This window comes from Sus scrofa, chromosome 2, assembly GCF_054392235.1.
Source record: "Sus scrofa isolate SSC_HxYL_T2T_F1_AM1 chromosome 2, Sscrofa_HxYL_maternal_Yorkshire_Landrace_v2.0, whole genome shotgun sequence".
Lineage (NCBI taxonomy): Eukaryota > Metazoa > Chordata > Mammalia > Artiodactyla > Suidae > Sus > Sus scrofa.
In genome coordinates this window covers 20,111,506-20,128,762 of record NC_139384.1, presented here as the reverse complement: position 1 = coordinate 20,128,762, position 17,257 = coordinate 20,111,506, and the positions used below count along the sequence as shown (strand labels likewise).

The following is a 17,257-nucleotide window of genomic DNA, read 5'->3' as shown; positions in this document are numbered from 1 at the left end:
CAATCCAAAGAAAGGTCTCAGCAGAGTGTGCTCTGCACGCTAAGTGCTCCATGAGCACCACGTCTCCCATGGTCATTTGCTACAGCGCACTTAGCGCTGTAAATGCCATCGAGTTGGTGAACCTCAGTGAAGCACTTCTAGGCGGGAAAGCCTCACGGTTCAGAGCACAGGCAGTGTGGCCCAGGACCCCTTGAGTTTGAACACCAGCTCTGCCACTAACTGCCTCTATAACTGTGCGTATGGCTCCACCTCTCTGGGCCTCAGTTTCTCCCTCTACAAAAAAGAAGAAAACAATAGCCTTAACCTCATAGTATTGTTGCCAAGATTAAATGAATGAATCGTGTACAATGCTTAGGACAGCCCCTGACACATGTTGAATATTTATCTGTTGGTTCCAATATTATTAGGATTGATGTTTGCCGCCCAGCCAATGAAACTAGCAGCCGCCCAGCACCCACATCTTATTTGCCAAACTCTAATAAACTTTATTAATGGTCCAGGAAGGCAGTTAACAAGTTCGGTTATTTACTTTAGGGAACAATTTATCTGCTAGAGCCATGGTCACAGAGCTGAGACTCAGGTGGTTTTGGAGCAGCAGCAGAACCAGGGATGCCTGTTTCCTTATTGAATCCTCACAACGGTCTTTCCAGAGAGTTATCTTTCTTTCTTTCTTTCTTTCTTTTTTTTCCTTCTTTTTAGGGCCACACCCACAGCACATGGACGTTCCCAGGCTAGGGGGTCGAATTGGAGCTGTAGCCACCGGCCTATGCCAGAGCCACTGCCACACAGGATCCAAGCCACCTCTCTGACCTACACCACAGCTCACAGCAACACCAGATCCTTAACCCACTGAGCGAGGCCGGGGATTGAACCTGCGTCCTCACGGATACCAGTCAGATTTGTTACTGCTGAGCCACAATGGGAACTCCCTCCAGAGAGTCATCTTTATTTTACTGACAAACAAGTGGAGGATCAGAAAGGTGAGGCGCTAGGTCCAGGTTTGCAGAACCGTGAGGACCAAGTGGGAATTTGCATCCAGGTCTGTTCTACCCTGGAAGCCTGAGTTGCAGGTATTTTCTGCTGAGCTAGAGGGTGGGGACTGCCCATCGGAGACCAGCTGCCTTGGTCCCCACGCCACTGGTCCAACCAGGTGACCGGAGCCAGGATGCTAGCTCTGTGCAAATGTGTGTTTATCTCATGGGTACTGAGCTGGGCTCTCTGCTTGACGCCCTAATTTTTAATGCGTGATGACCCTGCAGGAAGAGCATGCCCTCCTCCCTTGGGGATGTACCACTCTCGTTAGAGAGGGATGGCAGATGTGGTGCAGCCGCTGCTGGACGTTTTACCCCAGAGCGGACATCATGGCACAAGATCACGTGTTTAAAGGAACAGAAGCCTGATCCTTGTTTTCCTGCCTTTCCTCTTCTGGGGCAATCGGGGGGTAGGAGAGAAGAGTCCTAGGAAATTGAAGGGTGTCCCTAACTTCTGGGAAGCTCAGACATTCACTCATTCATTCACCAAATGAACGCCCAGAGCATCAGGGCTGGGCCCTGAAAGTTAAAGAATGAGTAGGACACACCTCTTGGATGCAAGAACTCCCACCTTGGGAAAGACACGCATTATATGTCACTGTGACCTGGACCATCGCTGAGGGGCTGCAAAGGGCTATGGGAGATAAAAGGAGGGAGTGTCTAGTTCTCCTTGGGGTAAGGGTTAGGCAGATCCAGGTTTAGGTAAGGTAAGATCTGGGGAAACTTCTCGAAGGATGTGCCATAGAAAATCAGGTAGGTGCTCCCTAGACAGAGAAGTGGGAGTAGTGGATAACGGAGGGGGATCAGGACCAGTACTCAGAAGTCCCCCTCCAGTGCCAGGCAGGTTCTCCATCAGGCACTGGACCTGCTGTCTCTCACTTCACCTTCATGGAAGCCTGAGAGGGGCAGGTCTCAGCATCCTCATTCACAAGGAGAGGAAATGAGGCCCAGAGACACTGAGAGATTTGCCTGAGATCACACAGCTGGGAGTGAGTGGTGGGGCGCCGGATTGCCACCCAGGGCTGGCTGACTCAAGGACTTGGACTTTGTTCAGATTGAGCCCTGCCAAAGGAGACCCACCAGCAAAGACCTCGAGGAGGAAAAGAGTCCTGATGTGTGCTCAGAGGAGGAACCCGGAGTGTAGAAGTTGACCAGAGGGTGAAAGGGCATTGGAGCCCGAGGGCAAAGGGCTTGAACGCCACGCCCTAGACAGTGTTCTGTGTTCCTGTGGTAGATTGCCAAAATCCCTAAGGAGTCACCTCTCCTTGTGTCCTCACCCTTTGCAGTGTGGACTGTCCCTCCTTCCTTCAAGAGGTGGAGTCCATTCCCCAAGCCCTGGAATCTGGCTTGACCCATGACTGCGTTGGCTGATAAAATATGGCGGGAGTGGCCCCAGGAGAGTCTCAGGGCCCAGACTTCAAGATGTGTGCACCTTCCCATCTCATTTTCCTGCTGTCCTAAGACCATGTAAGGTCACCTGGGCTAGGATTCTTGAGAATGAGAAGCCACTTGGGGAGGAGACCTCAGCCCCACCTCTGCCATCTCAACCAAGGCACCGCAAACCACCAGATACGTACATAAGCCCATCTTGGATATTTGTCCCAAACTGCCATTTGAATACGGCCACCCAGGAGTGATTCCAGCTGACCCCTCATGGAGCAGCTGCACCCTGGTGCCAGATTCCAGAATCCTGGGCAAATAAATGGCTGTCGCTGTTTTAAGCCACTAAGTTTGGGGGTGGCTTGTCATGCAGCCACCGTCACTGAAACAGTTGCCATTTGGAGCCAATCTATGACTGAATTTAGCACAACCTGAACTCCTCCCACCCCAGTTATTCTGGAACCATCTCTCCATGGCGAGGGCAAACTGGCAGAGGCCAGACCGGAATCCAGGGACGCGTCGCATCTCCTTCAGCAGGGCAGCTGGGTTCTCCTTTGGAAGCTGGACCCAATCAGCCTCCCTTCTTGGATGATCCATTTGTTTTACTGCCATCTCTCTTTCCTTTCTCCTTCCATCACTGATGGTGGAAACAGCTGCCAAAATAAACTAGGGCAGGCCTCACAGCCAGAAAACACCAACTGCCTGGATGTCTTTGCTTGTCTGTTTGCTTCTCTCTGGGTAAGATACTTTTCTTTTGATTCATGTAGAGCCTTCCCACTGGGGACCCAGGACCTCTGGGGAGTGGAGACGGTGTCAGAGAACCAGCCGATCCCTTAGTGCAAACCAGGCCCTGTATGTATATTATTCTGAGCAGGCAGTTGTCGTGATTTGTGGATTCCTGCTGCGTGCCTGAGACGTTAACATACGTCACCTTCCATCTTCACAACAATACCGCAGAGTTCGTGCCACGACCCCATTTCTCACTGGGTAATTCTGAGGCCCCGAGGGTCTAAGTGACTTGCTAGGAGGTGGCAAAGCCAGACTTTGGATCCGGGATGTCTAGCTCCAGAGCTGGAGCTGTTTCCATGCTACATGTTGTTTCCTTTCCAAGAAAAGAAAAACCTGGCCACCAAGGGTCCAGATGATGGGACTATGGCCTGGGTTTGGTTGAGTGGGATGGAGCAGGAAATGGACACGCAATAAGCGGTTTGTGGATTGCAAAAGATGACTCTCTTTTCACTGAATGGATTCGTCCATTCACCCTGTGGTATCAGCCACGGCAGAGAGTTTGGTCGGGCTGGGTCTCCTCACTCTTCTCCCCACCAACCTCCACTCTCACGCGAGCATTTCGGAGGGGCTTCTTGCTCTGCTCTCCAACCTTGGATGCTTCCCAGGTCTGGGAGAGGAACCTGGAGCTCTCCAACAGCTCTGGCTGCAGGACCACCTTTCACTGGGAAGCAGCGGGGTCCAGGCTCCCACCTGAGTATGTCACTGCCTGGTATGAAAAACATCACAGCTGAGGATACCAACCATCCTGGTTTGCTCACAGGGAGGGTTTTCTGAATAGGGGACTCAAGGCTAAAACCAGGAAATTTTAGATAAAGTGGGAGAAGCTGGTCTTTTTTTTTTTTAATGTCCAAAGCCAGATTATTAGAATTTATTATTATTGTTGTTGTTATTATTTACAGCCTCATTCATGGCACATGGAGGTTCCCGGGCCAGGGATTGAATCTGAGCTGCAGCTGCTACCTGTACCACAGTGCAGCAATGCCAGCTCCTTTCACCCAGGGAGCTGGGTCAGGTATCAAACCAACGCCTTCACAGTGACCTGAGCTGCTGCCGTCAGTTTCTTAACCCACTGCACCCCGGCAAGAACTCCCGAGAAGCTGATCATCTTATCTGTCCCAGATGAACACCCAGCTGGTCCTTCTGGCTTGAACTTGCTGGGAATCTACAATGCCAATCATACCAGAGAAATCCTTCTCACTGATTGCAGCTCGAGTTGCTCTGTCTTACGTCTAAGTGAGATAAGAAGCTCTCCTGATTCTCAGGGATATGAGGTCTCTGTCCTGGCTGAAAGCCACAGAGCAAAACCCTCAGGGTCGGGAATCGTCAATTCCAGCTCCACCCACTCCTGCAGCTCCTCCAGCCCTATGTCCTGAGGAGCTCTGGTTCTGAGTTGTCACTGTGTGCAAGGGGCACAGGCACAGGAAACAAAAGTTAGGGGCCTCCTTCATCTCTCTTTGATTTTTAGTTTTGTCTTTTCAGAAAATGTGAGAGCATGCTGTCTCGTTTAATCTTCACGACAACCTTGCTGATAGGATTAATTTTTATCTTATAAAGAACAAATCTAAGACCCAAGTTCCTCTAGTAGGTAGACGCAAAGGAGGTCGGGATCCACAGTTTCTCCTCTTTGTAATACAACAAAATCCCCGCTTGCCAAGCTCCACTCAGGGGCAGTGGTTTTAATGAGGGATATGGAATAAAAGGAAGGTGTTGGAATCCAAAAATGGGAGCTTTTTGTTTTGTTTTGTCTTTCTGTCTTTTCTAGTGCTGCACCCAGGGCATGTAGACGTTTCCAGGCTAGGGGTCTAATTGGAGATGTAGCCGCCGGCCTACACCACAGCCACAGCAACACGGGATCCGAGCCGCGTCTGTGACCTACACCACAACTCACAGCAACGCCGGATCCTTAACCCACTGAGCAAGGCCAGGGATCGAACCCGCAACCTCATGGTTCCCAGCCAGATTTGTTAACCTCTGCGCCACAACAGGAACTCCTGGCATTTCTGTCTTACTCTTAAAGGACATCTCAATTCAACCGGCCTCATTTCCAGTACCCAGTAACCAGATGTAATGACGTACTCAGATGTACTCTCTACAACCCCCGCTCCACTCTTTTGTTAATGGCTGCCCCTGTGCCACATGGAAGTTCTGGGCTAGGGGTTGAATCAGAACTGCAGCTGAGGCCTGTGCCACAGCCATGGCAGCATTGGATCCAAGTTGCATCTGCAACCTATGCAACAGCTTGCGACAACACCAGATCCTTAACCCACCAAACAAGGTCGGGGATCCAACCTGCATCCTCACAGAGACAGTATCGGGTCCTTAACCCACTGAGCCACAACAGGAACTCCTCTACATCCTTCTTTTGAGTCTACTGGATCTGTCTAATTCCGAAAAGAACATATTAAAGATCTTCAGATTAAATTGTATTTGGGGGGTAATTCTCCATTTCTAATGCTTTTTGCCCTTGTTTTTAGTTGCTATGTTGTTTGCCGCATACTTGTTTATGACTATAGTATCTTCTCTATAAAATATGTCCTAGATCATTATACTGTGTAAGGATTCATGCTCTTAGTCTTCAACTCCACTTTATCAACTATTAACATTGTGCCACCTTCTTGCTTGCTTGTTTTTGCTTGTTTGGTTTTGCCTTTGCCTGGTACCATGGACTTCCCTTCTGAGCCTTCTCCATTCCCATGACCTGGCTACTCTCCATCTCTGCTTCTTTGAATGGCTCTCTTTCTCTTTTCATGATAAACTGGAGTTTTCACCTTCTACTCTCTTTGATTACCTTGAAGTATTTGCTTATTTATGCGTTTTGCTGCCTTATAACTTTGGCTGCCCCTGACTTCTAAGAAATCAAATCAACTTCCTGGCTCTGCTTGTGCATTTTTTGGATTATACACCAAACTTCCCACATTTGTCTGGGGCCATGTTAAAGATACTGATTGGCCCCTTTCCTTGGGGACTCTGTTCTCACAGGCAGGGCTCAGGAATCCATATTGAAGCAATTATCCCAAGTGATTCTCGGGACACAACAAGTGGGGGCTGTGCTCGCCCCCAATCACTTCCCTTCCATGTGTAGAAAAGTCTGCCTGGTGTCAAATCAGTCTCACCCAAGATCTGAGTAACACCAAGAAGCAAAGAAGGGTAATTTCACTGTGTTGGATTGTTTCAATTAGTTCCACTGCTCAGTGACTGATAGCGGAAGGTGACAGATGTGTTTTTCCTAATAAAAATTCCTAGGTATACAAATGTCTTTTCACCCAGAGCCTTCCCAGCTCTGCTTAAGAGTTGTTTTGTTTTTAAAATTGTAATATTGCCTTTTTTTTTTCTTTTTTGGGATGGGAGGCAATAAGGCTCTGTTTGCTAAAGAAATGGAGGGGAATGTTTCCAGTTCTCTTTAATTGAAATGATCTCATATGCAAACAACACACAAAAAAAATTCAGCTTTGGATGTGCCTCTGCAGAACTGAGGGGTAACGACCCCAGCTTTAGATAGAAGGCGATGATCCGTTTCATTGTCTAAAGTCATGAGCATCTGTCAAGTGTGGAAGGTTCACTGTGGGAGCTGCCAGTGCCAGGAGAGGGGCTCTCTGCCCTCCATCCTTTCTTCCTTCTTCTGCCTGTACTCTGTTTCCTCTTACTTGTCAGAGAAGGGAGAGGGCACAGGTGGGCAGAAAGGATACAGCCAGACAGGTCCTGAAGATGGCCCCAGCGCTGGTATACAAGCCATAACTCCACGTCTCTGGATCTTCAGAAATCCTTAAGACGACCCCAGCCTCTTGCCTCCCACTCCTGTGGGCATGGCCTCCTTAGAAGCGGTCTTCCAGGAGGGTTGAGTGTGTGTGACATGGAGCTAACTCCATGATTCCTAAAGAGGAGGGTACCGTGGCCCTTCACCTCTGGTAGAGATGCTTGGAGTATAGAGAGCCTGACGCTGTGAGAGCTGTGGACTGGGGGATGGGCAGCCACCTTCTCAATGATTTGCTCTCCTAAGTACCCACCAGCCCATCAGCATCTCCAATCCCTGTCTCTCATCTAAACCACATGTTGTGTAAAGAAAGGCATGCCCATTTGTTTCTGCATTGCTGATACCTGCTCTTGTGCTAGTCAGGGTCATCTTTGTGTCAGGCAATTGGGTACCTACCTTGTAAGTTCCTGTGTACCTTGGAAAGCAGACAAAGAGCCCTGCTGTGGAATGTTTCTCTTAAGGCAGAATTGCAACCTCCAGAGCGTGAACAAGAGCTGAGTTGAGTCATGGCATCAGAGACCACATGGCTCCCAAAGCCCCAAATATTTACTATCCGACTCTGCAGAAAAAGTTTGCTGAGCCCGAACTTAGATTACACAGCATGAATCCCCAAGCTATGGGGTAAGAGAGAGGGGCGTCTGAACAAAGACAGGCTTCTGTCATCACAAAGGGGAGAGATGTGGCTGCCATCCCCCAGGAACATCTGAAGAAAGGCCCTAGGTTCTAGATTCTACCAGGCACCTCGTCTCTCACTAGGCTTCTCCACTCTGATCATTGCTCTGCTTCTCAAACACACCCCCCCCTTTCCTACCTCAGGGCCTTTGCACGTGCTTTGCTCTCTGCCTGGAAGCCTCTTTCCTCAGATATCCACATACTTGGATCTTCCTTGTCTCTCAGAGCTTTGCTTAAAAGATTCTACCCACCCCAGGAGTTCCCGTCGTGGCGCAGTGGTTAACGAATCCGACTAGGAACCATGAGGTTGTGGGTTCGGTCCCTGCCCTCGCTCAGTGGGTTAACGATCCAGCGTTGCCGTGAGCTGTGGTGTAGGTTGCAGACGTGGCTCGGATCCCGTGTGGCTGTGGCTTTGGCGTAGGCCAGTGGCTATAGCTCCGATTCGACCCCTAGCCTGGGAATCTCCATATGCCGTGGGAGCGGCCCAAAGAAATAGCAAAGACAAAAAAAAAAAAAAAAAAAAAAGATTCTACCCACCCCAAAGAGGCCTCCCCAATACCTGGGCTTGTTCTCAGCCCTCCCTCGTGTACCTCATTTTCACCTTTACCACTGTGTAAAAGCTTTACTTATTGTCTTTTTCCCCCACTAGGAGATCAACAGTTTTAAAAGTTGGGAAAGTTCAAAACTTAGTTTATGTCTCCACCCCTTATTTCTCCCTGAATGGTAAAAGACAAGAAGAAAATATATGGCCATATTTGTCACAATATCATGTCACCTATGTATAGAAGAGGACCTGACATAGTAGGCTTAATAAATTATTGAACAAATGGACACATCCTAGGACAGTGGTTGAGGCTTTGGTCTTCAGCATCAGGATGCTTGCATTAAAATCTCAGCCAGATGCTTGGTAGCTGTGTGACCTTGGGCAAGTTACTTGACCTCTCAGTGCCCTAGTTGCTTAATCTATAAAATGAAAGTTGCATTGTTACTTTTCCCATGGGGTTGCAGGGAAGATTAAGTGGGCTAAGGGATAGAAAGATATTAAACTCCCCTTAGGTTTTAAATTTAATTTGTGGGGAAGGGCGAATAAAATGGTACGTATGCCTCAAACACAGTCAACCCTTAACTAATGGAGGAGCTGTGATTTCCTTTCTATCAGGGCTGCGGAGAGAGTTTCAATTCTGGGCAGGACACTGGTTAGCTCTGCGATCATAGACAAGTCTTTACGCCTCAGCTCCTGCTCTGAAAGGTGGAACCGATTTCCCCTCCTCACAGGGCTGCTGGGAAAACCAAACAAAGGTGTGTGTGTGTGTGTGTGTGTGTGTGTGTGTGTGTGTGTGTGTGTGTCTTGCAGCTCTTGTTCAGGGCCTACTGAGGAGAGGGAGCCGTGGTTTAGGGAGCAGAATGCAGAGGCAGAGAGACTACCTGTGAGCTGTGTGACCCTAGCCAGCTTCCTTGGACTCTGAGCCTCAGTCTTCCCGTCAGTGAAGTGGGGGCAATGACAGTCACTTCGGAGTGTTGCTCTGATGGTTTGATGTCACAAGTATAGTTTCCAGCAGGCAATGACACTCATTCCACAGTGGCCAGTATCTTTACTGCCTTGTAGGAACGTCTATAAGTAAAATGTACCACGTGACTACAAATACCAGTTGGGTCTGTGTATCCTTCTCCAAAGTGTTGATGTAGGAACATCACAAAGGGTTAAAGCTTTGGTCTAGAGTGGATGTGAATTGAATCCAAGATCTCCGCACTGTCAGCCTCTTTTTCACAATTCCTTATTGCAACAAATTTGCTTTGTGACCTTGGGCAGAGCATTCACCCTCCCTAGGCCTTAATTTTCGTCTCTCTAGAGTGGAGATCAGAGGAGTTCCCGTAGTGGCGCATTGGTTAACGAATCCGACTAGGAACCATGAGGTTGTGGGTTCGATCCCTGGCCTTGCTCAGTGGGTTAAGGATCCGGTGTGGCTGTGAGCTGTGATGTAGGTCGCAGATGTAGCTCAGATCTGGCATTGCTGTGGCTCTGGCGTAGGCCGGCAGCTATAGCTCCGATTAGACCCCTAGCCTGGGAACCTCCATATGCTGCAGGAAGCAGCCCTAGGAAAGGCAAAAAGACAATAAAATAAGATTTAAAAAAAGTAGAATGGAGATCATAATACTTGGCCATTGTGGCGATTGAGTTCATGTGTCAACTTGACTGAGCCAAAGTGCTCAGATGTTTGGTCACATATTATTCTGGATGTCTCTGTGAGGGTGTTTTGGAATGAGATTAACATCAAATCAGTGGAACTTGAGCAGAGCAGATTGTGCTCTATAATATGGGTGGGCCTCACCCAATCAGTTGAAGGGCTGAATAGAACAAAAGACTTCCCGCAGGTAAGGGGAAATTTGGCTAGCAGGTGGCTTTTGGACTCCAACTGCCCAACACTGGCTCTTCCCCAAGTCTCCAGTCTACTGACCTACCCTATAAATTTTTGACTTAGCCTTTATAATTGCGTGAGCCAATGAATTATTTTTAAAAAGAAACTTTCAGAGTTCTGTTGTGGAGCCGCAGAAGTAGTGAATCTGACTAGTGTCCATGAGGGCACGTGTTTAATCCTTGGCCCTGCTCAGTGGGTTAAGGATCCCGCATTGCTGTGAGCTGTGGTGTAGGTCGCAGATGCAGCTCAGATCTTATGTGGCTGTGGCTGTGGCTGTGGTGCAGGCTGGCAGCTGCGCCTCCGATTTGACCCCTAGCCTGGGAACCTCCGTACACCACAGGTGCAGCTATAAAAAGACAAAAAACAAACAAACAAACAAACCTCTCTCCTTCTTTGTATGTCTATATATGAACACAAACATACACACATTCTTCTATGCAGTCTATATATTTCCCTGGATGTGTGTATATTTATATACATTCTATTAGTGCTGTTTGTCTGGAGAACCCTAATGCATCCACTCTACCTTCGGGGTTCCAGAAAATCCAGTGAGGAGCTAGGTACCTCCATGCACTGGCAGATCCAGGTGTCCAAGTGGAGCCATTACTGGCTCCTCCATCTCAGGGTCTGGGCGGTGCAGGGCCCAGGGGTGTAAAGTCCTCTCCAGCTTCCAGCAAAGGGCTCCCATCCCTGATGCAGGAAGGGGGCTCAGACCCACCTTTCCTCAGCCTCCTGGAGCCTAGAGGGGCCTGCGGTGCCATGGGGAGCAAAGAGCATGGGTGCACAGTGGGGCTGAGGGCAGACCTCCATCCTGCTGCATTCCTCAAACCCGAGCCACAGTAGTGACAATGCTGAATCCTTAACCACCAGGCCACCAGGGAACTCCCTGTATTCCTCTTGTGTTAGTTTTCTGAGGCTGCCTTAGCACATTATACAAACCAGGTAGCTTTAAATAGAAGAAAAGAATTCTCTCTCAGTTCTGGAAGTGTGAAGTCCCAGATCCAGGGGTGGGCAGTGCTGGTTCCTTCCAGAGGCTCTGGGGGAGCATCTGTTCCATGGCTCTCTCTAGCCTGCAGTGGCTGCCAGCCTTCCTTGCATCCTCTGGTTTGTAGCCGCATCCCTATAACCCCCACCTCCGTCCTCTCCTTGGCTGTGTCTTTTTTCCATGTCTTATAAGGACACCAGTCATACTGGATTTAGAGCCCACCCTAAACCAGTATGACCTCATCTTAAGTAATTACACCTGCAGAGCCCCTATGTCCAAAAGCATTATGAGGTTCTGGGTTGGCCTGAATCTGGTGAGGATGCTCTTGAACTCAATACACCTGTATTGGGAGTTTGGGGGCCATGCAGCCCCAGGACTAATGAAGAGCAATCCTTCACTTTCGACAGCTCCATTTATCCTGCTCCTTTCCAGCCTGGCCTGGGAGCTGGCTGGCATTTTAAAATGCAGCCTGTGCTGCCATGGGGCCCGAGGAGACTGAAAGTTGGTTGGAGCACATGTTATCTGCGATGCTCCCTTTTGCTGAAGTGTCTGAGGTTGGGTTTTGTTTTTGTTGAGGTTTTTTTTGCTTTGCTTTGTTTTGCTTTGTTAAAATTACATTCGTAACCCAGCTTCAATCAAACAAATTTGCAAAAATGACCATTAGCAGAAAAACAAAACCAAAATCAAAAAACCACAGTGAGAGAGCTGTGGTAGCCCTGGGGCCCAGATCTCAGAGAAGTGTCCGGCTGGAGTGGGAACAGGTGCCAGGACTCTCCAGGGTACCCATCTCTCCATCCACCCCCGACCTTGGGTTTCAACGGTGGATCAAACAGACGTCTTCTTCTTCCTTTTTTTCTTCTTAGGGTTGTACTTGCGGCATATGGAGGTCCCCAGGCTAGGGGCTCCATCGGAGCTGCAGCTGCCGGCCTATGCCACAGCCACAGCAATGCCAGATCCGAGCCATGTCGGCGACCTAAGCCACAGCCCACGGCAACGCCGGATCCTTAACCCACTGAGAGAGGCCAGGGATTGAATCTGGGTCTTCATGGATACTGGTCGGTTCATTACCCGCTGAGCCACAACGGGAACTCCCAAAGGGCTGTCTTATGATGGAGAGGAGAGGACTGGGCCTGGAATCTTAGAAAACTTTTCACTCCTGGAGATAAGCCCCCTCCATGGGTGGGGAAGGAAGCATTTAAGATCCCACCTCCCTTTGTCCCCTCTGGCAGATACTGCAGGCGCCCAGCCCAGTCCCCTGTGACGTTTTTACTGTGTTTATGCAGGAAGAGGGGGACTGAAAGGGCGTTTGGGCTTCAATGTGCTTTACCCTCCAATAACCGGTGCCTGTGACTCTTTGGAAGACTTCCCTCCCCTCCAGCTCCTAGAGCTGCTTTGCTGCAAAGGAGGGGACAGAGAAGTGCCTGGGAGTTTGCTCCTCCAGCCCTTCCCGGGCTGCTCTGAACAGTGACTGATGGGTTTAGGCTATGAAAACCCCACATCCTTAAGTGGGGATAACTTACCCCCAGATGTCCCCAATTGCTGCCAGCTGAGGCTATCCTCTACAGGACATCACCGGAGGTCATATCCTTGCTTTCTTTTCCTTTTTTTCATTTTTTTTTTTTTTTTTTTTGCTTTTTAGGGCCGCACCCATGGCATATGGAAATTTCCAGGCTAGGCGTCTAATCGGAGCTGCAGCTGCCAGCCTACACCACAGCCACAGCAACATGGGATCCAAGCCATGCCTGCAACCTATACCACAGCTCACAGCAACGCTGGATCCTTAACCCACTGAGTAAGGCCAGGGATCAAACCTGCAAACTCATGGATACTAGCTGGATTCGTTTCTGCTGCACCACAGTGGGAACTCCCTTGCTTGCTTTCAACTTCCCTTCCTGTTTTCCCAACGGCCTCGCCTTCCTGATAAATCACGTGCACAGGAATCCTCATGTCGGCCTGCTTTGGGGCGCTCTGGCCAAAGGCACCCCGCCTCTGGAATCATTTGAGCCGCATGTGCCAGGCAGATCTTTTGTATCAGGGACACTGGCAGCCGCATACAGGGAGTGACTGGAAGGACCAAGCCCCCCCCGAGTCTCCTCCCGGGTTGCCTCTGCCAGCCTGGGATCCCACCATTGGAGAGTCACTCCCTTGGAACGCATCCCTCACGCCTCGTACAGTGGAGTCCATCCTGAGAGAGGCGCTTTCTCGTTGGCATTAATCCTGCTCCTTGGAGTGGGGCTCCCCACTAAATCAGAACCCTTTTGCTGTGGCAGCTGCAGCGGCAGCACCTTGGCTGCGTTCAGCCGCTGGAGTTGGGCCTGGACAGCATTATGAAGGCAGGAAACGGAGCCTTTGCCACGACCTGACTCCCACAGCAGGCAGTAGCCCTTCTCCCCCTCCCAGCTCCTACGCCCACCCCATCCCGAGGCCTTATCTCAGCAGCACGAAAGCTGATCCACTCAGGGTTTAAAATAATGGCATGATGATAATGGACATGATGATAAAGTGTTATTATTTTTAGCGTGTTATTGTATCGGGGATATTTCATTTGAAATGGGATTTCTGGAAGGTCAAAAATGACCATGGGACGCAAGGAGAAGCTTGAGTGGTGGAATTCAGGCCCTGGGATCCCCAGATGGAAAGCGGTTTGGAATCCTGCCCTGTACCCTCCAGTTATGGTCAGGGCACACGGGGCTGCACTGTACAGCTTCTTTGTACAAAGGAGGACAAGCTCCCCCTCAGCATAATGAATTAGGAAATGGCAACTCTTGGGGGAAGAGACAGCTCCAAAGGTTCACAGTTGGAGGGTGAGCACAGGCTGGATTTCAGCCCCACTTACTCCTGCCAAGTGCTTTTGTGCAGTGCGCAAACTGCCCAGCCGTACAAGGCAGCCCCAAGGCCCCCGACTAGTAATAATAGCGGCTGACATCTAGTGTACCCTGAGCCATCACTGTGCCAAACACACTGCTCACACTAGCTTCTTTAGCACCTCAGTCTTCTGACATAGATACCATCTGCATCGTTCCCATTTTACAGATGAGGAAGCTGAGGCTCAGCGATGTTAAGCCAGTTGCCTAGAGCCATCCAGCAACTAAGTGGAAGGACCAGGGCTTGAGCTCCCATAATTGGAGGCCACAGGAAATGCCTCCCCCTCTGGGTATTTCAGAAGGGAGAAGAGTGGGCGAGGGTAAGGAAACATTGTCAGCAAATCAAATCAGCAGAGAGGCGGAAGCATGCAGGCAGGAGGGGAGGGGGGCTGTGGAATGAGGCCGGGTGGGCCAGTGGCAGGCAAGGGCCCGGGGGTTAAGGGGCCCGGGTTAGACTTTGAAGCCTGCCTTTTACCAGTTGTGTGTCCTTGAGCAAGTCCCCAGCAGCTCTGAGCCCTGAGAGCTAATCTCACTTGTGAAAATAAGGGTCGAGGACTCCAAGGATGCTTGAGGCTCTCGAGCCCTTCCCAGCACTACCCCTAAGTGTGGCTGCAGAGGGCGAGGGAGTGGGCCACTTAGTGCCCCACGTGCTGCGTGCCAGGAGAGCGGGGCAGGGTCCCTGCCTTCTCAGCCCTGCCTGGACTCTGTGCCCACAGCCTTCCTCATGGTTAATTCCATTCTGACTCCAGGTCTACGCTGCGTCCTCACTCTATCCAGCAAAGCCATCTATCAAGGACACGCAATTAAGGCCACGGTTGCCAAGATCTATTCCAGGAGTGGAGCCGGGGGGTGAGGAGGGGAGGGAAGGAGACGTGGGGAGGGGCCGAGTGATGCCACTGCTCTGAGCGGGAATAAGGAGGGGCTGGAAGAGAACCACCGTCTGAAGCTCTTGGAGCACTGACTGTTGAGGTGATTCTGCACTGGTTCCCAGTGTAGACCCTTTGGGCTTATTACCCATTTTACAGATGGGGCAAGGGAGGCCCAGAGACACCCCACACCTGGGCCAAGGGCCTGCCGTGAGGGCAGAGGAAGCATTTGAACGGAGGTGGTCTTATTTCAGGGGTGTGCTCTTAACCCCACTGGAGCAACGAGATAGTAAAAGAAAAATTTGGCTGAGCCTTGGCCTGGGAGACACCAAGATTATAGTTATTAGACACCAGTGATTTTGAGCCCTGGTTCCGTGACTCCTGGGCTCCGTAGCCAGATCAAGGGTATGAAGAGCGAGGAGAGAGGGCAGCTTATGGAGGTTTTTTGGAGAGAGCCAGTGAGACTGGTGGAAACGGTACCTCCACTCTTTCTGGGCCACCCTGATCTCTCTGTGATTCCTGGCCCTCCTGGGGCTGCAGGCTGCTCCCTCCCATCACTGGTCAGGGAGGCGGCCTTCCCTTCATGGTCCCTCTGCCTGGCTCCTCACCACGTGAGTGGCCTTGTCTCAAGAACAAATATGCATGAGGCTGGAGAGGAGGATTCCAGCAGGTTTGTGTCCCTGCTGGCACATAGTAGGTGCCGTGGTGCCACCTAGATGCCCCTTCCAGGACCAGGACTCATCCCCCAGCTTCTGGGAATGTTGGGAGCTGGTGGCATCCGGAGAGAGCCACCTCACTCCCAAATCCCCCTCCCTGTACCTGGTGACAGGTCCACACAGGGACACACAGGCCCAGCCCCATTAGCTCGGTTCGGGACATCTCAGAAGGGCCACCCCGCTTCAGAGTGCCCGTGGGATGGGCTGAGGCCTCATCATGATGGCATCGAAACCTCAGCCTCTCCCCCCGCTTAATCCTGGTGTCCTCCCTCCCTCGCTGGGGCTGCTCCCGATGGCTCACCCCAGCCAGCCTCCCGCATGCAAGGTGCCATCTCAGAGTCCGTTTCCAGGGAATCGGAGCCAAGATAGGGCGTGTGCATGTGTGTGTGTGTGTGTGTGTGTGTGTGTGCTCTTGCGTGTGCCACGTGTGTGCACCTAGGTGAGCATCAGTGGGTGCAAGTCAGCATGGCGAGCAGTAGGTGGGCACACACGGGATTATGTACGAACATGGGTGCGAGAGGGCTGATGTTTGATCACGTGTCTTCAGGAGCGTATGTGTGCGTGTGTGCGCACACAAGCGTGCATGTACGTTTACGGTGAATGCGTTCCCTGCGGCTCCGCAAAGCTTTACGGGAGATGGTATCCGAGGCTGCGGGAGGTCCGGCTGCCCGCTTCCCCAGCCTCTCCCTTCCTCTCACAAACTGGCTGTACGATGCGGGAGGAAGTGATGTCCGCCTTGGGAAGTGTCCACGTAGCCTGGCAGCGTGGCCTGGGAGATTCTGTCCCCACTCTCTGCCCCTCTCTTCTGCTCAGGTACCACCTCGCCCAACCAAAGACCATCCAGCACCATGGAGAAAGCCCCTCTGGAAACCAGAGGCTGCATCTGGACAGAGGGGGTGGGGAGGGTTGGTGCTCTGGGCTCTGAAGGTCCAGTCTCCCCCCTGGACCAGATAGTGCTCAAGTGATAGGAAACGCATGTCACCCAGTCACCCACAGACAAGCCCACCAGGAGAACACCCTCTAAGGAACCCCAAATTGCTGGTTTCTTCCACCCACTCATCTCAGCTCCTCCCTCCTCCCAGGTCAACCCTTCCAAGGCAGCCAGGTTGTCCCTGTTAAGCCTTCTCTCCTGTTCCACGCTGCTTCCCCTGAGGTTCTGTTCACCATCCCTCATCTGAAGACATTACGTCCTGCTGCCCCCATGTGGGGTCCCCCTCTGCACACTCTGTTCCTATACAATATGGGGTCCAGATCTGAACCCAGAGCCCCCAAGGTAACGGACCAGGGCAGAGAGCAGATGGAGGACAATCTGTTTCGTCACCAGAGCCCCACCCACTTAGGAGCCCAACTCTAGGTCCCCAGTTTTAGTAGTCACATCACACTGTTCGAATTTACTCTGACCTTGGGGGAGTCAAAGAAAAATGACCAGATCATTGCAGGTGGCATTCTGCCAAGCCGGCCCCATCTATGCTTGTTCCTTGGGTCATTGATTTTTTTTTTTTTTTTGATCTAAAAGTGCCTGACTTTACATCGATTACTGTTAAATTTCTTCTTGTTGATTTTGGCCCAGCATTCTGCCTGGGAAGAGAACTTTGGATCATAAATCAACTGTATCAAAATAACTTGTGCTTTCCAGGTTTGGATAAACACACCTTTTGTGTCTTCATCCAAGTCTCTGGCAAAATTATTGGACAAGTTGGCGCTAGGGCGCTGTTTGCCCTGCAGGTCCCCTCTCCCGGTTCTTTCCCTCCACAGAAGCTCCCTGGGTGGGGGCTGTTCAAACCAC

At 50.9% G+C, this 17,257-nt stretch overlaps 1 pseudogene; it reads right to left on the bottom strand.

Moving 5' to 3' along the window:
• Positions 1 to 1,691: 1,691 nt before the first annotated feature.
• LOC106509363 (uncharacterized) overlaps positions 1,692 to 17,257 on the bottom strand; it is a 99,760-nt pseudogene continuing 84,194 nt past the window's right edge.